Source organism: Lissotriton helveticus, chromosome 9, assembly GCF_964261635.1.
Source record: "Lissotriton helveticus chromosome 9, aLisHel1.1, whole genome shotgun sequence".
Classification (NCBI taxonomy): Eukaryota; Metazoa; Chordata; class Amphibia; order Caudata; family Salamandridae; genus Lissotriton; species Lissotriton helveticus.
Window position 1 is genome coordinate 520,501,674 of NC_136070.1, and position 23,305 is coordinate 520,524,978.

General features: G+C 41.7%; 1 long non-coding RNA gene across 2 annotated transcripts in view; it reads right to left on the minus strand.

The window, feature by feature from the left end:
- Positions 1 to 23,305, minus strand: part of LOC144781492 (uncharacterized) — a 61,720-nt gene that overhangs the window by 12,197 nt on the left and 26,218 nt on the right. For both annotated transcript variants that reach the window (XR_013600999.1, XR_013600998.1), the window contains one exon: positions 19,441 to 19,507. This is a non-coding gene — a long non-coding RNA (uncharacterized LOC144781492). The remainder of the gene's footprint in view (positions 1 to 19,440; positions 19,508 to 23,305) is intronic.

Genomic DNA, 23,305 nt, shown 5'->3' on the forward strand with positions numbered 1-23,305 from the left:
GATCTTCCTTTATATAATAAACTTCAACTTATAAAGGGGAGGGAGTTAGGCCTTGTAGCCCTTTTCCCACTGTCTGTATAGGATGACATCCCCCTTTATATTCAATGGAATTGTAACAATGCTAATTGTTTTAGGTTTATGCGTTTTGCTGCTGGTAGTGGCTCGTACACTGCATAAAAGAGCACAATAGTTAAAAACATTTTGAACTATAAATGTGACTCTGACCATTCTTATTGTGGACAAGTATGAGTGAGTGAGCGAAAGGGTACATCTTGCTACCGGGATTCCTGAGAGAGTCAGGAGTGTTGTGTTCTGGGCTGTCTAATCATTTGTAGCCTCATGATTATGTAGGAGAACAAATGAGACACTATAGCTAGTCAGTTTTGGGATTTTAGGTACTAATGTGGTAGGAAGGTACAACCCCTATACACCGAGATCCTGTTTTCCTGCACATAGTTCTCTGTATGTGCAGAATCCCCGCAACATGGTGCCGCCAACGTTTGGTCTGGTTCTTATCTGTGAGACTCCTGAGTGGTGCTTGTGCTTGTCCACAAACCCCTCACTTCTGTTTCCAGAGATGGTTGTAACGGTGTAGCCTCCCATATTGTGATATGTTATAGGTTTTTCAAGCTTGAATTTTAAAAGGTCTTTCTCTTTCTTTTGTCCATTATTGCGCAGACAGATATAGGTTGTTATCTTCTATTATTGGCTATGGCGGTCGTCATAGCACCTCCTAACAGTGCACCTCTCAGGGCATATTTGACTCAATATGGAGTGCCTGTTGCTGGTGTCGTGCTGATTTTTGTAGCTGAGGCGAATGCGGCTTACCACTTCAAGGTGTTTTATTCTTGGGTTACCTTTCCGGCAGTCAATGGGATGGATAATTTGTTCCACGAATACACTGCCACAGGCCATCCTCAACATTATTGACCTTACAGGTCCCTTGAAGTTCCGCTAACGGCTTGGCAACACCAAATATGATTTAATGGCGCTCTTCCTCACCCTATCACACCGGCCCGTTTATGCCCCTTATCGATAGATGGGGCCAAGTGGCCCATTTTGGCTGGTTATACCCCGCACCCAAATTATCTCAATGCAACAATCGCAGAGCTACGCGTATTGCATACTTCATTAATACGTGTACATAGAGCTGTTATTCAGTTCATGTTGCGCAATTTGCAGGTGGGACCACCTGGCATTGCTGGGTAACCACCTGCACCTGGTGGTGTAGTCATCAGTCCATTTATTATCAATTCAGTGATGGGCAAGTAAGTAAGGATAAACTTCCTTATTGGCTTGCTGAAAAATGTGGACAAATCAAAGCTGTTTTTACAGCTCCTGTGGGGAAAAATAGGATTTTGACCATGAGTTCGCCTAAAGGAGTGGTTCCCGAGTTGGCTAACTGTAACACTTGGGGTAGAGTGTTTGCAGCTGCATATTCAATGTGTTTCGGTACCCCCTCCATGACCGTTCTCCATATGATAAAATGTGTTCAGGATGAACATGGGGCCGAAGCGGTCTTGGAGTTGGGAATGAGATTGGTGTGAGATTGGTGGGTGTGTTTGACATTGAATGCGATATGATACTTGTTAATGTTATGGGTGATGCTGTGAGCTTACAGGTGGCAAAATACCTGGAGGTGGTGGCAGACGCAGACAAACAGCGCTAGCCACTCAACCACAAACTCAAACTCAACAAATGGCCCAGACTGTTAAAGATGGGCTCCCATTCTTTCCTAAAAAGAATTGGAGAAATAAAAAACAGGGGCAGCAACAGCAGAAGCCGGGTTTGCGTGCTGGTTCACCGACACCTGAGTCTTCTGAGTGTAGTTATGACTTGTGGGATCGCATGAAAATTAAGAGTCCTGATAGATTTCAAATCCTTGATCAGCGCTCTCCTTGTTCTTTACAGGACACATTGGACTCACAAGTCAGTGGTGGAGAACGCCAAGATCGTGGCAAGGGTACGACCACTCAGCAGGGACGGGATCAACCTTCACAGTTTGACCTTAAAGCCAAACAAGAGGGCCTGCCTTGTTTTAGACCCCCGTATCAGAAGAAAAAGGTTTCGTCTCTAATAGCAAAGTATGCCTCAGATGATGGGAACACAACTTCTAGATTGGACATGCGGGGTGACTCTGCTCTACAGCGTGGCGGAGGTTACCATAGTGCGGGAGGCACTGCGTCCTTGTCTGGAGGCAAGAGCAACTGATACATTTATTACAGTAGAAACAGCAGATACTAAAGTTGCTCCCTTGAATAGACTATATGAAGTGGTCTTCCAGATTGAGGGTGATATACAGCGTACAATTACAGCGTTTTTTGGGCAAAATCAGACTTCCTCTTTTTCATCATACGTCCCTGAGGAGCATGCAAAGGCTTTTGCAGCTGAGTGGGCTTTGGCCGTTGATCTGGCAGTGTACCGTAATCAAGTGGGCTGGGATAGAGATTTACCGGGCACACGAGATTCCATTACGGTCTATGCCACAGCCACAACCGCAATAGCCAATCAGGCCGGAGGCTAAAGTTCCTGTTTGTGGCATTCTGACTCAATTGGAATATGAAGGTGTAATTGAATCCTGTATATCTCCTATGAATAATCCCCTTTTTCTGGTATCAAAACCAGACGGTTCACAGCGCATTGTTTTAGAGTATCGAAATTTGCTTAGTCATTGTCGTACATTTGCGGTACAGAACACCCACAGCTCTGCGCGATTAAACAACATTGTTCATAAATAATATAAGACAACACTGGATATATCCAATGGTTTCCATAGTCCATAGTCACAACTTGGCTCCTTAGAGCCGTGACTTGACAGCATTCACCACCATCGGGAATCAGAAAAAAATTTACACGCTTGCCTACGGGGTATGAGAACAGCCCCGGGGCTTTTCCTGCATGTGTTGTGCCCTTATTGCACAGCATAGACCCAGATGTATTCTCGTACGTTGATGATATTTATCTGACAGACAACAAGCTCATGTCGCATCTACTCTGAGTTGACAGAATTATATTGTCGTTCGCAGACTACGGATACATATTTAACTTTGCAAAATCACACAATGCTTGCTTGGCGGTGCTCTTTTTGGGCTAAGAGCTCAACAATGAAGGTAGGGGCTTAGCCCCCCACTTTCTGGAGAAATGTGCACAATTGCAAATTCCTACTACACTGAAAAAACTTCAGTCTTTGCTGAGATTTTTGAATTATGGGAGAACATACATTCCCGATTACACCCAGCGTATCAAACCGATTTATGCGTTGATACAACCTACCTTCACTTCTGCTTGCTGGTTACCGAAACATACCACTATATTATGTTCTCTGCAGTCTGATCTACTAGAGACTAACTTCTTGTTGAGACGTGATCATTCTATGGACCTGGTCATACGTATTGTTCCAGGGACGGTGGGTTTCACGCACCTAACGTTCAACGAAGGGGACACAGTACCTATTGCATACAAATCACATCTGTACAAAGCAGCGGAAATACGGTTTTCCAATGTTGAAAAGATTTTAACTGCGGTCCAAATGGCGATTCTGAAAGAACGCTTACTGGCGCAGGGAAAACGCATTCTGATGGTTTCACCTATCCCTGCTTTGGAAGCAGTGACTAAGGCAAGTGTACCAAACTCTAAAGCTTTACATCCCCATTGGATTCAATGGGCTACTTCTTTGACATCGGCTGATGTCATATTTATCTTTGATCCAGCTCTTCAGACAAAGGAGTTTTTTACAATATGAACATGTTCAACCTCTTCCATTGTCTTTGCTTCCCTTGGATGAGTACAAATGTATCATCAACACCAATGGCTTGGCTCAACCGGCCATCGGGTCTAAACATGCTTATTCCGCGGCTTGCACTATTGTTGCCAGTTCCATTGTAAATGGAGAGTTTAAGTCCTTCATAGTGCATACACAGGCACTTAGGGACTGTACGGCACAATTGGCGGAGCTGCATGCTCTAATTATAGCTCTCGAGTTTGTGGATCCTAATGTGACTACTCTTATTGTCTGCGATTCTTACTACTGTGTCCAGTCTTTTAATGACAACTTATTCTTTTGGTCTCAAAATGATTATAGAGACTCTAAAGGCCACACAATAAAGCATAAAATGCTCTGGGTTTGAGTGGCGGAGCTCAAAACACTTCTGCCGCTCACACAGGTTATACACACTCTTGGCCTTCAGCTTGTGAGAGCACATGCTGTTGGTAATTCTTTGCTGACGAGGCAGCTAAATCTGCAGTAGCTACGTGTTCCGTTGCAGCAGTTACAAGGTCCATGACTAAGATAGATAATGACATCTTGGCAGCTATATCTGCTACGAAGGATGGAACTGCTTATCCACAGGGATTCTCTTCACAATGTTCTTATCATTTATCGCCCACACGCTTTCCTTATGCTTCTATTCCATCAGTTGGGGATCGGCTGATTCCCAACATGGACCGCAGACATCCTTTGATCATTGCAGCTCATGAAGGCATGGCTTCCACATATGCTAAACTGTCTGCAAACATGTCTATTCTACAGCAATGTTATTGGTGGCATGGTTTATACAAAAAAACTCGTAGTTATGTGGTTTCTTGTGATGTTTGTCCACAAATCTACCCCTCTACACTTTCATGTCCCCCACAGACACAACTATACATCGAACCATTTGGCTGCATATATCTTGATCACTGCGGTCCGTTGACATCAGATACAGCATATAAATATATTTTTGTTGCAGTTGATTTGTGCACTAGATTCCTCGGGGTTTGGCCACAACGCAGTGCTGACGCTCGAAATGTCATTAGAGATTAGCGTGTCTTTGTCAGGAATTTAGCCTGTGGCACCTTCCATTCTGACCAAGGTCCAGCGTTCGCCACTAAGGCGTAAAAGGTCCCGATGAAGTCTTTGGGGGTGCAGGTGTAGTTTTCGTCTCCATACAGGCCTGAGGGCAATTCTATAGTGGAACTATTGAACCATGACTTAAAGCAATCGCTGACAGCTAGAGTTTTAGGAATTGGCTGCTTCATTTGAACGGGGTTCAACGTGCACTCCCTAGAAGATCTCTGGGTGGGCAGACCCCATACAAAATGCTCTTTGGCCTAAAATGTTTGTGCCCGACCTAGATGGTCTAGACGTTGTGGCGGCTGCTGCAGCCTTTGACGTAGATAATCATTCTGCTATGCTACAGGACCTAAAAAAGACCCGTGACAGCTACACAACTGAACATTTGCCCTCTGACAATGATGCTGCACTGCTGATTCCGGTCGCCGACTGGCTTCCTAAGATTAGAGATCTGGTACGAGAAAAGCTGGCGAACATAAAAGAATTTGGTCCCTCTTATCGTACACTGGTTCCAGTGCTTGGATTGAAGGGTACACGTACGGTAATTCTACCACCTTTGCCTGGTCGCAAAGAAGACAGATACATTTCTGTGGGCAATGTCAAGTTACACCATCTGTCAGATTCTGAATAGCGTGACTGCAGCAGTTTCATGCCACGCTATCTGTTTGAATCCGGTTAATTCATCCTCTTCTATTAAACTACTCTCTGAGGGGGAGATGGACTCCACCACTGATATTTTGCCTGTTCTGCCACCATCCTCATACAACGATAAAGTCGAATATGCTTACCCCGCAGATGCGTCCCAAAGTGAGGGGCCGAACAGTACTCGACAACATCACGCTGATACTGCGCTACCACCTTTGATAACCATGGGTGCAAGTGGTTATTTTGAGGACCATACGAGCTTTTTTTATGACTCTTCCTCCTCTACTTCCACATTGGCACTTCCACCGACTAAAATAAGCATTTTCGTTTCTTGGTTCGGCTATATAACAACACAATTTAAGGTGCCTACAGTTGGTGAGGTCAGTCTGCCATAGTGCGACAAATTTCAAGCCTCTGGCCCATTGCTAAGTGGCTCAGATTTATTATAGTTTGTTTTGCTTTGAAACAGCAAGATAATCAAAGTACAGCATAAATTTTACATCGTAATGCAAGAACCGTACTACATAAAGAAAAAATTTAAAGTGCATAGTGTTGGTGAAATCTCCAACACTTTCCAAAGTTCAACTTGTCTTTCAAAATGTAAATGTTTTACAGCCATGTAGACTTCAGTTGTTCATATCTATTTAATTATTTCTATGGCTTTTTACCTAGAGTTTGATTTTGTTTCTATGTTAGCAAAGCTGTCAGCTACTACTAATAAACGCAGAGGTTATGGCTCTGGTCACTTATATTTTTTAATTCTCTTTCTTATTGATCCCTGCTACCAGAGTAGTCTTATTTTAACCTCCATTTCAGTATTCAAGTTGGTGAAGAGGCCTGCAACTGGGAATTATATTTTAATTTCAAATTCATATTAGTTTAATTTTATGTGTGTTTCGGGGCAGTCTTCAAAAAAATACCATACATTTTACGTCATATATCAGGAACCATAATAGCTAGAGACACAATTTAAAGTACATAATACTGGTAACGGTCAGGCCTTCCTAGTGTGCCAACTTTGTATGCCTCTGGCTTATTGCTAAGTGGCTCAAATTGATTATTGAATTTATAGTTCATTTTACTTTTCAGCTGCATGGAAATCAGAGTACAGCGTACCTTTTTACATCAGAAGTCAGCACCTGTTCTGGCAATTGAACTCAGGTCTGATGAGTTAAAGCAGGTCAGAATGGCTTCCCTACAGGTGCGCACCCCTTTCTGGTTCCTTTGCAGTCGCAGTAATTTACCCCATATGTCTAGAGTGGTCTCGCATAGGTAGATGGTGTGGATTAGGTTTTCAATTGCCAAGCAATATAACTGGCAGGTTGTGTCCCCTACTGACATCAACCAGGGTCTGTTATGCGGAAACTGCGCAAGAGGCAAGACAGAAATTCGCTGTTTGTCCTAGGGTTTAGAACTGCACCATGATACTGCTGGGGTCTCAAAGTTTTAGAGCTGTTCAGTTTGACCCAAGCTTGTGAGAGTTTTGCTAGGGTTGCCCTGTCTTCTAGCAATGCTGATATTTTGGATGATTTTGATGCTCTTTTTTTAATTGGTCATAGGTTGTAGTAGCCATCCAAAGTTCAGCCAGTCCTAGCAGGTCGATGTTGTCATTGAGGGGTTTACAGGCATGTAAGCGTGGTTTCCTCCCATATGTAATGATTCATGGAGTTATCCTCTGAGGTTTTTAGCTTGAGGCAAAACATGACAAAGCCTGCACGTCTGGCATGGAACTGCTTTATTAGCCCAAACTCAAGCCTGATCTGGGCTGGAGAGGTGTTTTAGGGTAGCTGGAAATATTGCACTGTTTGTCCAGGGCCGTTGTGTCTCTGTCTTGAAGCACCTCATTGCTGTAGGCCAGAGTGGGAACCAGTTTTGCCCTGGCAATTTCAATAATCAGGCTATGTGAATGCCCGTTCAGGTTCCTGAATATTGCCACCAGGTCAGTGGCAAGTACGATCCCTTTCCTTTTGATTTCCTCCTTATGTGACATAAAGGAGCCACTGTTGTTGAGTGGGAGGTCAAGGTACTTGTAGCAGTTTGTTTCCCGTTTGCATTGGAATAGGTCTTGGTTGCCCTCAAGAGGCGCTGCATTCCAACTCGTGTTCTACTTAGTAGCACCAGATCGTCGGCATACAGAAGGCTGGACAGCTGAATAGACCCTGGTGGTTTGAATTACATTTTTTATGTATAGTTCATTATGATTTTAGCAGTGAGGAAGTCATAGTACACTGTACCTTTTACATCACAAGTCAGGAACCGTAGTAGATAGAGATGTAACGTACGTGTATAATATTGGTGTTATTGGGCCGCCACACTGTGCCAAATTTTGTGCCTCTGGCTCACCAGTAAGTGTCTCGAATTAATGTTTGAATGTATTATTTGTTTTGCTTTTTAGGTGCAATGAAATCACAGCGTACCTTTTACATCATGTCAGGAACCGTAGTAGCTAGGGATGTAATTTAAAGAGCATAATTTTGGAAACATCAGTGTTCTTCTGTAATTGGCTCAAATACATTTTTGAATGTATAGTTTGTTTTCATTTTAGCAGCAAGGCAATCATAGTACAACATATCTTTTACATCATAACTGAGGAACCGTGGTAGATAGAGACATTATTTAACATTTATAATATTGGGGAGATCACTACGTCCTACTGTGCCATTTCCCATGCTTCTGGCTCACTGGTAAGTCCTTCGAATGAACTTTTCTAAATTAAGTTTTTAATTTATAGATTGTTTAGCATAGTTCAGCAAGGAGGACTACAAAGTCATAAGCCAGGAACTGTAATAGATAGAGACATAATTGAAAGTGCGTAATATTGGCCAAATCAGTATGCCCCACTGAGCCAATTTCCATGCCTCCGGCATACTTCGTGGACTTGATACATGTTTTAGATTTTTTAATACAATATTGTTTTTAACTTTACAGGGTGTGCTTGAGGGGGGCAGCTGTCTGCCTTTCTTTCAGCCAGGTGTTAACTGCTGGCCATCTCAGGTCCTAAGCATCCTGAGCTGAGGCATTAGGAATAGGTCATATCTTGGTGGGTTTATTTGATTTTTAAAGCTATAGTCCATTTTGCTTTTTAGCAGCGAGGACATCAAAGTACACCGTGCCTTTTACATCATAAGTCAAGAGGATTAATAGAGACATTGTTATATGGCTGTTAGGGTCATTGTCGATTTTGCTAAGTTGTTTTTTTCTTTTTTTTTTCAGTTCAGAAGAATTTTATTGAGGTAAATAGTATAAAAGAATGCAAGTTACAATATTAACAGTGTTATGATGAACATACATTAAAAGGTATGAGATGTAAAGGTGAGAAATAAATCAGTTATAATAAAACAAGATACAGGGAAAAACAAAAAGCAGTGGAATAATAATCAATTAGGAATAAAACATACTATACATGCAAATGAAGGTATATAGTGAATAGAAGGAAATTATGGAGGTTTTGCAACTTCTTGTTGGAGGGGAGTTATAGACAAAGAGCGCCTAGCATTCAAATCAAAGAAGGACGTAATGGGGTCCCATAGTTGTCTTCTTTTTGTGGCTAAAACTAGTGGATAAACAAAGGTTGTGTCCAATCTGTGGTTAGAATAAACAGCATACCACCATGCCTGATATGAAAGTTTAGTGTGATCTTTCCAAAGTTTAGTGATTTGCTGGAAGGCAACTGCTAATAGTAAGTCTATTATCTTGACGTTAGGTGTATGATGGACCCAAATAGGAGATAAGCTTCCTAATAAAATGTGAGTAACAGAAAAAGGGTGATTTGAGGAAAAGATAGTATTAATTTGGGACCAAACCTGAGTCCAAAAAGTATGAACTGGAGCACAGGTGAAGAGTGAGTGTACCAGATCTGCATGAGGTAAGGAGCATGTCCAACATGTATCAGAAGAATCTGAATGATATTTGCTAAGGCAAGTGGCGATAATAAGAGTCTATTATAAACAAAAAACAAAGTCTGAGTGATGTTTGCAGCCTTAGAAGATTTGCGCAATTTAAGCCAAATTTTATCCCATATCTCAATAGACCATAGCATGAGCTCTGCTGCCATCATGCTGCTTTTGCGCACGTTACCACATGACTTTATTTTGCAAGACTCTGCTTTGTGCCTTTCACATGAGAACTGTCTGCTTTCTGCATTCTCTGCCTGTTCCTGGTGTTTAGTCTGAACACGAAGTGCAAGGTTGTTATTCTGTTCTGGTTAGCCCCTAGCACATAGACAAAAAATGCTAACACAACTGCACTGCTGGAAACTCATGCTTTGATATTACAGGGATGCATGTTGTTTAAACACACACTTGGAAAGAAACCTTTCCAGGGAGAAGAGCTATGCTGTTCCTATGATGTAAAACTTCCATCTACGCACTAAAGTATGGGGTCTGCTTACAAAGTCCAGAGATCTTCCTTTATATAATAAACTTCAACTTATAAAGGGGAGGGAGTTAGGCCTTGTAGCCCTTTTCCCACTGTCTGTATAGGATGACATCCCCCTTTATATTCAATGGAATTGTAAAAATGCTAATTGTTTTAGGTTTATGCGTTTTGCTGCTGGTAGTGGCTCGTACACTGCATAAAAGAGCACAATAGTTAAAAACATTTTGAACTATAAATGTGACTCTGACCATTCTTATTGTGGACAAGTATGAGTGAGTGAGCGAAAGGGTACATCTTGCTACCGGGATTCCTGAGAGAGTCAGGAGTGTTGTGTTCTGGGCTGTCTAATCATTTGTAGCCTCATGATTATGTAGGAGAACAAATGAGACACTATAGCTAGTCAGTTTTGGGATTTTAGGTACTAATGTGGTAGGAAGGTACAACCCCTATACACCGAGATCCTGTTTTCCTGCACATAGTTTTCTGTATGTGCAGAATCCCCGCAACATGGTGCCGCCAACGTTTGGTCTGGTTCTTATCTGTGAGACTCCTGAGTGGTGCTTGTGCTTGTCCACAAACCCCTCACTTCTGTTTCCAGAGATGGTTGTAACGGTGTAGCCTCCCATATTGTGATATGTTATAGGTTTTTCAAGCTTGAATTTTAAAAGGTCTTTCTCTTTCTTTTGTCCATTATTGCGCAGACAGATATAGGTTGTTATCTTCTATTATTGGCTATGGCGGTCGTCATAGCACCTCCTAACAGTGCACCTCTCAGGGCATATTTGACTCAATATGGAGTGCCTGTTGCTGGTGTCGTGCTGATTTTTGTAGCTGAGGCGAATGCGGCTTACCACTTCAAGGTGTTTTATTCTTGGGTTACCTTTCCGGCAGTCAATGGGATGGATAATTTGTTCCACGAATACACTGCCACAGGCCATCCTCAACATTATCGACCTTACAGGTCCCTTGAAGTTCCGCTAACGGCTTGGCAACACCAAATATGGTTTAATGGCGCTCTTCCTCTCCCTATCACACCGGCCCGTTTATGCCCCTTATCGATAGATGGGGCCAAGTGGCCCATTTTGGCTGGTTATACCCCGCACCCAAATTATCTCAATGCAACAATCGCAGAGCTACGCGTATTGCATACTTCATTAATACGTGTACATAGAGCTGTTATTCAGTTCATGTTGTGCAATTTGCAGGTGGGACCACCTGGCATTGCTGGGTAACCACCTGCACCTGGTGGTGTAGTCATCAGTCCATTTATTATCAATTCAGTGATGGGCAAGTAAGTAAGGATAAACTTCCTTATTGGCTTGCTGAAAAATTTGGACAAATCAAAGCTGTTTTTACAGCTCCTGTGGGGAAAAATAGGATTTTGACCATGAGTTCGCCTAAAGGAGTGGTTCCCGAGTTGGCTAACTGTAACACTTGGGGTAGAGTGTTTGCAGCTGCATATTCAATGTGTTTCGGTACCCCCTCCATGACCGTTCTCCATATGATAAAATGTGTTCAGGATGAACATGGGGCCGAAGCGGTCTTGGAGTTGGGAATGAGATTGGTGTGAGATTGGTGGGTGTGTTTGACATTGAATGCGATATGATACTTGTTAATGTTATGGGTGATGCTGTGAGCTTACAGGTGGCAAAATACCTGGAGGTGGTGGCAGACGCAGACAAACAGCGCTAGCCACTCAACCACAAACTCAAACTCAACAAATGGCCCAGACTGTTAAAGATGGGCTCCCATTCTTTCCTAAAAAGAATTGGAGAAATAAAAAACAGGGGCAGCAACAGCAGAAGCCGGGTTTGCGTGCTGGTTCACCGACACCTGAGTCTTCTGAGTGTAGTTATGACTTGTGGGATCGCATGAAAATTAAGAGTCCTGATAGATTTCAAATCCTTGATCAGCGCTCTCCTTGTTCTTTACAGGACACATTGGACTCACAAGTCAGTGGTGGAGAACGCCAAGATCGTGGCAAGGGTACGACCACTCAGCAGGGACGGGATCAACCTTCACAGTTTGACCTTAAAGCCAAACAAGAGGGCCTGCCTTGTTTTAGACCCCCGCATCAGAAGAAAAAGGTTTCGTCTCTAATAGCAAAGTATGCCTCAGATGATGGGAACACAACTTCTAGATTGGACATGCGGGGTGACTCTGCTCTACAGCGTGGCGGAGGTTACCATAGTGCGGGAGGCACTGCGTCCTTGTCTGGAGGCAAGAGCAACTGATACATTTATTACAGTAGAAACAGCAGATACTAAAGTTGCTCCCTTGAATAGACTATATGAAGTGGTCTTCCAGATTGAGGGTGATATACAGCGTACAATTACAGCGTTTTTTTGGGCAAAATCAGACTTCCTCTTTTTCATCATACGTCCCTGAGGAGCATGCAAAGGCTTTTGCAGCTGAGTGGGCTTTGGCCGTTGATCTGGCAGTGTACCGTAATCAAGTGGGCTGGGATAGAGATTTACCGGGCACACGAGATTCCATTACGGTCTATGCCACAGCCACAACCGCAATAGCCAATCAGGCCGGAGGCTAAAGTTCCTGTTTGTGGCATTCTGACTCAATTGGAATATGAAGGTGTAATTGAATCCTGTATATCTCCTATGAATAATCCCCTTTTTCTGGTATCAAAACCAGACGGTTCACAGCGCATTGTTTTAGAGTATCGAAATTTGCTTAGTCATTGTCGTACATTTGCGGTACAGAACACCCACAGCTCTGCGCGATTAAACAACATTGTTCATAAATAATATAAGACAACACTGGATATATCCAATGGTTTCCATAGTCCATAGTCACAACTTGGCTCCTTAGAGCCGTGACTTGACAGCATTCACCACCATCGGGAATCAGAAAAAAATGTACACGCTTGCCTACGGGGTATGAGAACAGCCCCGGGGCTTTTCCTGCATGTGTTGTGCCCTTATTGCACAGCATAGACCCAGATGTATTCTCGTACGTTTATGATATTTATCTGACAGACAACAAGCTCATGTCGCATCTACTCTGAGTTGACAGAATTATATTGTCGTTCGCAGACTACGGATACATATTTAACTTTGCAAAATCACACAATGCTTGCTTGGCGGTGCTCTTTTTGGGCTAAGAGCTCAACAATGAAGGTAGGGGCTTAGCCCCCCACTTTCTGGAGAAATGTGCACAATTGCAAATTCCTACTACACTGAAAAAACTTCAGTCTTTGCTGAGATTTTTGAATTATGGGAGAACATACATTCCCGATTACACCCAGCGTATCAAACCGATTTATGCGTTGATACAACCTACCTTCACTTCTGCTTGCTGGTTACCGAAACATACCACTATATTATGTTCTCTGCAGTCTGATCTACTAGAGACTAACTTCTTGTTGAGACGTGATCATTCTATGGACCTGGTCATACGTATTGTTCCAGGGACGGTGGGTTTCACGCACCTAACGTTCAACGAAGGGGACACAGTACCTATTGCATACAAATCACATCTGTACAAAGCAGCGGAAATACGGTTTTCCAATGTTGAAAAGATTTTAACTGCGGTCCAAATGGCGATTCTGAAAGAACGCTTACTGGCGCAGGGAAAACGCATTCTGATGGTTTCACCTATCCCTGCTTTGGAAGCAGTGACTAAGGCAAGTGTACCAAACTCTAAAGCTTTACATCCCCATTGGATTCAATGGGCTACTTCTTTGACATCGGCTGATGTCATATTTATCTTTGATCCAGCTCTTCAGACAAAGGAGTTTTTTACAATATGAACATGTTCAACCTCTTCCATTGTCTTTGCTTCCCTTGGATGAGTACAAATGTATCATCAACACCAATGGCTTGGCTCAACCGGCCATCGGGTCTAAACATGCTTATTCCGCGGCTTGCACTATTGTTGCCAGTTCCATTGTAAATGGAGAGTTTAAGTCCTTCATAGTGCATACACAGGCACTTAGGGACTGTACGGCACAATTGGCGGAACTGCATGCTCTAATTATAGCTCTCGAGTTTGTGGATCCTAATGTGACTACTCTTATTGTCTGCGATTCTTACTACTGTGTCCAGTCTTTTAATGACAACTTATTCTTTTGGTCTCAAAATGATTATAGAGACTCTAAAGGCCACACAATAAAGCATAAAATGCTCTGGGTTTGAGTGGCGGAGCTCAAAACACTTCTGCCGCTCACACAGGTTATACACACTCTTGGCCTTCAGCTTGTGAGAGCACATGCTGTTGGTAATTCTTTGCTGACGAGGCAGCTAAATCTGCAGTAGCTACGTGTTCCGTTGCAGCAGTTACAAGGTCCATGACTAAGATAGATAATGACATCTTGGCAGCTATATCTGCTACGAAGAATGGAACTGCTTATCCACAGGGATTCTCTTCACAATGTTCTTATCATTTATCGCCCACACGCTTTCCTTATGCTTCTATTCCATCAGTTGGGGATCGGCTGATTCCCAACATGGACCGCAGACATCCTTTGATCATTGCAGCTCATGAAGGCATGGCTTCCACATATGCTAAACTGTCTGCAAACATGTCTATTCTACAGCAATGTTATTGGTGGCATGGTTTATACAAACAAACTCATAGTTATGTGGTTTCTTGTGATGTTTGTCCACAAATCTACCCCTCTACACTTTCATGTCCCCCACAGACACAACTATACATCGAACCATTTGGCTGCATATATCTTGATCACTGCGGTCCGTTGAAATCAGCTACAGCATATAAATATATTTTTGTTGCAGTTGATTTGTGCACTAGATTCCTCGGGGTTTGGCCACAACGCAGTGCTGACGCTCGAAATGTCATTAGAGATTAGCGTGTCTTTGTCAGGAATTTAGCCTGTGGCACCTTCCATTCTGACCAAGGTCCAGCGTTCGCCACTAAGGCGTAAAAGGTCCCGATGAAGTCTTTGGGGGTGCAGGTGTAGTTTTCGTCTCCATACAGGCCTGAGGGCAATTCTATAGTGGAACTATTGAACCATGACTTAAAGCAATCGCTGACAGCTAGAGTTTTAGGAATTGGCTGCTTCATTTGAACGGGGTTCAACGTGCACTCCCTAGAAGATCTCTGGGTGGGCAGACCCCATACAAAATGCTCTTTGGCCTAAAATGTTTGTGCCCGACCTAGATGGTCTAGACGTTGTGGCGGCTGCTGCAGCCTTTGACGTAGATAATCATTCTGCTATGCTACAGGACCTAAAAAAGACCCGTGACAGCTACACAACTGAACATTTGCCCTCTGACAATGATGCTGCACTGCTGATTCCGGTCGCCGACTGGCTTCCTAAGATTAGAGATCTGGTACGAGAAAAGCTGGCGAACATAAAAGAATTTGGTCCCTCTTATCGTACACTGGTTCCAGTGCTTGGATTGAAGGGTACACGTACGGTAATTCTACCACCTTTGCCTGGTCGCAAAGAAGACAGATACATTTCTGTGGGCAATGTCAAGTTACACCATCTGTCAGATTCTGAATAGCGTGACTGCAGCAGTTTCATGCCACGCTATCTGTTTGAATCCGGTTAATTCATCCTCTTCTATTAAACTACTCTCTGAGGGGGAGATGGACTCCACCACTGATATTTTGCCTGTTCTGCCACCATCCTCATACAACGATAAAGTCGAATATGCTAAAGTCGAATATGCTTACCCCGCAGATGCGTCCCAAAGTGAGGGGCCGAACAGTACTCGACAACATCACGCTGATACTGCGCTACCACCTTTGATAACCATGGGTGCAAGTGGTTATTTTGAGGACCATACGAGCTTTTTTTATGACTCTTCCTCCTCTACTTCCACATTGGCACTTCCACCAACTAAAATAAGCATTTTCGTTTCTTGATTCGGCTATATAACAACACAATTTAAGGTGCCTACAGTTGGTGAGGTCAGTCTGCCATAGTGCGACAAATTTCAAGCCTCTGGCCCATTGCTAAGTGGCTCAGATTTATTATAGTTTGTTTTGCTTTGAAACAGCAAGATAATCAAAGTACAGCATAAATTTTACATCGTAATGCAAGAACCGTACTACATAAAGAAAAAATTTAAAGTGCATAGTGTTGGTGAAATCTCCAACACTTTCCAAAGTTCAACTTGTCTTTCAAAATGTAAATGTTTTACAGCCATGTAGACTTCAGTTGTTCATATCTATTTAATTATTTCTATGGCTTTTTACCTAGAGTTTGATTTTGTTTCTATGTTAGCAAAGCTGTCAGCTACTACTAATAAACGCAGAGGTTATGGCTCTGGTCACTTATATTTTTTAATTCTCTTTCTTATTGATCCCTGCTACCAGAGTAGTCTTATTTTAACCTCCATTTCAGTATTCAAGTTGGTGAAGAGGCCTGCAACTGGGAATTATATTTTAATTTCAAATTCATATTAGTTTAATTTTATGTGTGTTTCGGGGCAGTCTTCAAAAAAATACCATACATTTTACGTCATATATCAGGAACCATAATAGCTAGAGACACAATTTAAAGTACATAATACTGGTAACGGTCAGGCCTTCCTAGTGTGCCAACTTTGTATGCCTCTGGCTTATTGCTACGTGGCTCAAATTGATTATTGAATTTATAGTTCATTTTACTTTTCAGCTGCATGGAAATCAGAGTACAGCGTACCTTTTTACATCAGAAGTCAGCACCTGTTCTGGCAATTGAACTCAGGTCTGATGAGTTAAAGCAGGTCAGAATGGCTTCCCTACAGGTGCGCACCCCTTTCTGGTTCCTTTGCAGTCGCAGTAATTTACCCCATATGTCTAGAGTGGTCTCGCATAGGTAGATGGTGTGGATTAGGTTTTCAATTGCCAAGCAATATAACTGGCAGGTTGTGTCCCCTACTGACATCAACCAGGGTCTGTTATGCGGAAACTGCGCAAGAGGCAAGACAGAAATTCGCTGTTTGTCCTAGGGTTTAGAACTGCACCATGATACTGCTGGGGTCTCAAAGTTTTAGAGCTGTTCAGTTTGACCCAAGCTTGTGAGAGTTTTGCTAGGGTTGCCCTGTCTTCTAGCAATGCTGATATTTTGGATGATTTTGATGCTCTTTTTTTAATTGGTCATAGGTTGTAGTAGCCATCCAAAGTTCAGCCAGTCCTAGCAGGTCGATGTTGTCATTGAGGGGTTTACAGGCATGTAAGCGTGGTTTCCTCCCATATGTAATGATTCATGGAGTTATCCTCTGAGGTTTTTAGCTTGAGGCAAAGCATGACCAAGCCTGCACGTCTGGCATGGAACTGCTTTATTAGCCCAAACTCAAGTCTGATCTGGGCTGGAGAGGTGTTTTAGGGTAGCTGGAAATATTGCACTGTTTGTCCAGGGCCGTTGTGTCTCTGTCTTGAAGCACCTCATTGCTGTAGGCCAGAGTGGGAACCAGTTTTGCCCTGGCAATTTCAATAATCAGGCTATGTGAATGCCCGTTCAGGTTCCTGAATATTGCCACCAGGTCAGTGGCAAGTACGATCCCTTTCCTTTTGATTTCCTCCTTATGTGACATAAAGGAGCCACTGTTGTTGAGTGGGAGGTCAAGGTACTTGTAGCAGTTTGTTTCCCGTTTGCATTGGAATAGGTCTTGGTTGCCCTCAAGAGGCGCTGCATTCCAACTCGTGTTCTACTTAGTAGCACCAGATCGTCGGCATACAGAAGGCTGGACAGCTGAATCGACCCTGGTGGTTTGAATTACATTTTTTATGTATAGTTCATTATGATTTTAGCAGTGAGGAAGTCATAGTACACTGTACCTTTTACATCACAAGTCAGGAACCGTAGTAGATAGAGATGTAACGTACGTGTATAATATTGGTGTTATTGGGCCGCCACACTGTGCCAAATTTTGTGCCTCTGGCTCACCAGTAAGTGTCTCGAATTAATGTTTGAATGTATTATTTGTTTTGCTTTTTAGGTGCAATGAAATCACAGCGTACCTTTTACATCATGTCAGGAACCGTAGTAGCTAGGGATGTAATTTAAAGAGCATAATTTTGGAAACATCAGTGTTCTTCTGTAATTGGCTCAAATAAATTTTTGAATGTATAGTTTGTTTTCATTTTAGCAGCAAGGCAATCATAGTACAACATATCTTTTACATCATAACTGAGGAACCGTGGTAGATAGAGACATTATTTAACATTTATAATATTGGGGAGATCACTACGTCCTACTGTGCCATTTCCCATGCTTCTGGCTCACTGGTAAGTCCTTCGAAAGAACTTTTCTTAATTAAGTTTTTTATTTATAGATTGTTTAGCATAGTTCAGCAGGGAGGACTACAAAGTCATAAGCCAGGAACTGTAATAGATAGAGACATAATTGAAAGTGCGTAATATTGGCCAAATCAGTATGCCCCACTGAGCCAATTTCCATGCCTCCGGCATACTTCGTGGACTTGATACATGTTTTAGATTTTTTAATACAATATTGTTTTTAACTTTACAGGGTGTGCTTGAGGGGGGCAGCTGTCTGCCTTTCTTTCAGCCAGGTGTTAACTGCTGGCCATTTCAGGTCCTAAGCATCCTGAGCTGAGGCATTAGGAATAGGTCATACTTGATGCTTGCGTTAGCATAACCATCAGAGAGCCAGAGAGTGTTCCAAAGTTCAACTCTCTTTGAAATGGTATACGTTTTACAGCCATGTACATTTCAGTAATGTTGTTCATATTTATTTAACTATTTCTATGGCTTTATATCTAGAGTTTGATTTTGGACCTGAAATAGATCTTGGCGGAGGAGAATACTCTGTCACAAACATGATGCATTATCCGTCCGCAGTATTACGATCCCATTTTATCCTATGGATATTGTAATACAGCGGATGGGATATCCATCATGTTTGTGACGGAATATTCCATCCACCTAGATCTAAGTAAGGTCCTTCGTTTCTATGTAAGCAAAGCTATCAACTACTCCTAGTAAATGCATAGGTTGTGGCTCTGGTCTCTTATAATACTTTGTAATTCTCTTTCTTATTGATCACAAAGTAGTCTTATTTTAACCTCCATTTTAGTATTCAAGATGGTGAAAAGGCTTGTGACTGGAAAATATATTTTAATTTCTAATTCATATTCGTTTAATCCATGCCTGTTTTGCGGCAGTCTTCACAAAACACAGTACCTTTTAGGTAATAAGTCAAGAATCATTATAGATAGAGACACAATTTAAAGTGCATAATACTGGTGAGGTCAGTCCTACTTAGTGTGCCAATTTTGTATGCCTCTGGCTTATTGCTAAGTGGCTCAAATAAATTTTTGAATTTATAGTTTGTTTTACTTTTTAGCTGCGTGGAAATTTATAGTTTGTTTTACTTTTTAGCTGCGTGGAAATCGGAGTACAGCGTACCTTTTTACATCAGAAGTCAGGAACTGTAGTAATTAGGGACATAATTTAAAAAGCATAATATTGCAAACAGCAGTGCATCCCATTTTGCCTATTTGCATGACTCTGTTTATTGGTAAGTTGCTCAAATAAATTTTTCAATGTATAGTTCATTTTCATTTTAGCAAAGAGGAAGTCATAGTACAGCGTGCCTCTTACATCAAAACTCAGGAACTGTAGTAATTAGGGCAGTAATTTAAAAAACGTACTATTGGATGTTCCCGATAGGCTGGTGGACTCTTGGCGGCAGTGTCCTGACGGAGTGATGTGTCGCTGCTGTAAAGATAGGTAAGTACTATGTGTGAATATCAGAAAACACATATATATATTGTGTATGTCGTTTTGTCGCATGTAAAATAACATTACCCGAAAGTAACTGTTACCATTCACCACAAAGAAGCCTATCTTCGATTCTGGAGACAACGGGGTTGCTGAGCCTCATGGTCTGGTGGCAGCAGCACAGGAAGGACCTTGACAATGGCATCTGACACGGATTTCAAAGTGGGACCCGAAAAAGGGTGAGTATGCACCTCCTTTCCTACCTTTCTTCCACGTCATGCATGGCGGGGTCCCCGCTAGGAAAAGCTTGATGGAAATGCAGATCGTAATCTGGACAGCAGGAAGCTTGAGGGACTGCCTCCAAAACCCACCTTTCTCACCGTCAACGCGCCAACAGATTCTATAAGTTTTAACACTTTTCATTATTTTTATTCTAGTGTCTTTTAAAAGCAATATAATGAATTACGTTTTCTGTTACAATGTGTTATTCTAATTGCGTGACTGTCTTATTTCTTTTCTAGCAAAGCCAATAGCATTCCGCTGTTTTGCACAAAATGTTTTTAAAACTGTGGGCAGTTTTCGGTTCATTGGCCAGGGTCTGCATGAAGGGAAGCCCTCCCAAAGCGATTGGAGCAGTAGTGAAGGAAGCTGGAGAATCTATGGTTGCCCATCTCGAGAAGGGAAGGCAAAACCATTATCACAATCTCAAGTTTATATTCAATGGAGATAACAGAAAAAAGTTAACAATATTCTGGACACAAATGGCTGTTTTGTTACTGGAAAGCCTGTTGATCCAGTTCTTGCGTAAGTAAAATATATTTTTTATGTTATTATTGTTAGCTATCTACCACCGGAATCACCAAATCTATTGTCATAGCTAATGCATTATAATAATTCATACATAATCTTTAAACATGTTTAATTATTATATGTCTTCTATATCACTAACAAATTATCTTAACCCTTGGAGGGTTGCTGTTCCATGCATGCATGGTGTGCCTCCATGAGAGGAACCCTGAATGCTATTATCTCGTGCAGATACCCACTCCATGCTTTAACTCTTAAATATATACCATACTTTCAGACTTCCTTTAACACTGAAAGAACACATGGAACATTTGGGAGAAGAGGACGAAGATAAAAAAAGATGAATTATATTAACCATAAGTTTAAATGACTATCGAATAGTTCCAGTGGCGGGTGGTGGGATTTGAAACAGGTGAAGCGTATGCAGAAGGAATCAACAAATGCGAGCGAGCGAGCGAGCACAGCGAGCGAGCTCAACGGCAATAAGGGGGTTTCGGGGGGTTCTCTCCCAGTGAAGACATTTTTTGAAAATTGGTAATTTTTGGTGCGATTTTCAGCACTATGTCTGTCATAAAGGGACTAAAAATTCAGTTCTTCTAGGCATTCCTAAAAGAAAACTCAAGTCAAGTCAAGTCTGACTTCTGAAGAGGGCTAGGGTACTAAGCAAGACTGCTTTGGCTCTACCCTTTCTAATAGAAAACACTAGTTAGCGATGTGAACCAGTTCAATGGACAAACCTGGAGTCTAGGGAGAGTCCCTCTCTTGAGAAAGAAATTTAAAAAAGATTGGCAAATGGTGCATTTTAAAGCAAATGAATGCAGCGATAAAGCAAGGCTTATTAGGCAGTGGGAATGTATAGTCTTGAAATATTAGACACATTAAAAACTGCCCCGTATCTTCTTGCATTCATTTGTTCAACAGTTACTGTAATATGTCAATTGTTCGGCATGACAACTTTAGCCCTTTAAAATGTATGCTTGCCCAGTGTCTTGCACTGCAAGCAGCATTAACTTTGGAAAAATATGCTCTAACCAGACTTCGGGAAGCACCCACAGCTGTTGACTGTAACCAATCATGTAGAAAAATGTGCAGACAGGTCTTTAAGTGAGATGAAAAAAGTGGGTGCTCCCTATAAAGGAATATGCCAAATACATTTCTGTGATTCCCATAGTGTGCCATCAGACCGGTACTTTGGTTTCTCTCTGAGATGTCATTTTATCCAGATAAATGGCACAGCAACTGACATACGCCTAAAGCCTGTCAGTATGATTGGCTTTGTCACTGGGTGTTAGCTGTTTAAGATAAATGAGTAACAACAATGATTTCTTATAAATAATTAACATTGAAAATGTTTAAATTCTGAAAAAGTGAGTCTGTGAATTAAATAGCATTGAGACCTGTGGAAGGAGTTTTGGCCATCAATTATGTGTGCTTTATGTTAGATAAGCATTCTCTTTTTCTCTGCATATCTTGACCATCTGCACATCTTTACAATGGATGGGGATTATCTGGCACCAAAAGAGATGGCTGCAGTATTCTGTTGGCAAAGTTATAAGCTCATGATCCATATGATACCTTTATAAAATACTTGAATATTCATAGTATGTTCAGCAGGTTTTGCATGTTAATAATTCTTACAGGTACAATATCCCTTCAGTCACGAGTCAATAAGCCAGACGAGTTTATGAAACAGCTACCAAAAAAGACTGCATTGATGCTGAAAAGAGCATTGTTGCGCATTAAATGGCACATTCAACTCCCACAGCTGAAAAGCATTATTGAATGATGAGAGTGGAAAATATCTGTGCTGCAGTCAAACTACTAGATAAACTTACACATGGAAAGCAACAGTGAGACAACAACCATTGTTTTACTATCTCTGACCTTTAGAAAACATAGTTATCATTCCAATAATCTTTATACTTTATATACTTTATATCATTACAAGTAATTATTGTATATAGACAGTTATTTCAAACAATCAGTAACCATTATTATTCTTTGTGTTTACTTGGAGAAGATTCAAGCAAGTGTGCCATCTAAAGAGAGGCAGCAGAGGTATGCCATGTAATATGTGCCTAATTGTCAACTTTGTCCTAACTATATGTGCACCTTATAGATCACGTCTAATTCTTTATATTCTTTTAGTTACATATACATGTTTTAGGCTACTGTTCAGAATTAAGCTACCGACACCTATAGATTTACACGCATGTAGCATAATTAAGGTAAATGTATGCGGGTATGCAGTTCCTAAAGAAGGAGTGTCTATGTGGGTAAACAACCATTCTGTAGGGTACACAGTGGGCGTGACCCTGTAAGAAGCAAATGCCCTCACACACCTGGATAGGTGTCATACTTCATCATAGGGCATTTGCTCCTCATCAGACCGACGCTGCAATGCCCAACGGGCACCCTCAATAGGGGCTCTTTGCTGGAGACCTTCTTGTCTGGTGTTTGGTGAAATGTTGGGGCTTAAGAAGTTGACCCACATAGACACTCATTCTTCTTTAGGAATTGCATACCCCACATACATTTATTAGATCATTTGGAGCACGTATGCTGGACCTTGGTGACCTGTAAATCCCTCCCTTTGCTAGGCATAATTAAAATAATCATACATGCAAATTCTCTCTATCAAAATCATTTCACTTTGAATCACACAACACTATGGTAATACGCTAGTGCCATCATTTCAATTTGTTTTATATATAAAGAGCACAACAAAATGAGCAGTCTGTATCAAAGGAGTCCAGCGGAAACTTGCATGGTTTACTCACAGGTTTTGACAAAGAATTTCCCTTATCAATGACTGGCAATCCACCAAGCAAAAAAGAATGAACAACACTGGTTGAGGTTCATGAACATCAAGCATATGGCAAGTGGCTAATGAAACAGCAACTTATGAGAAAGGAAGAAACAATGAGCAAGTGAACATTTACATTTACTGAAATGTAGTGACAAGTTCACACTTTAGAAATAAATAAG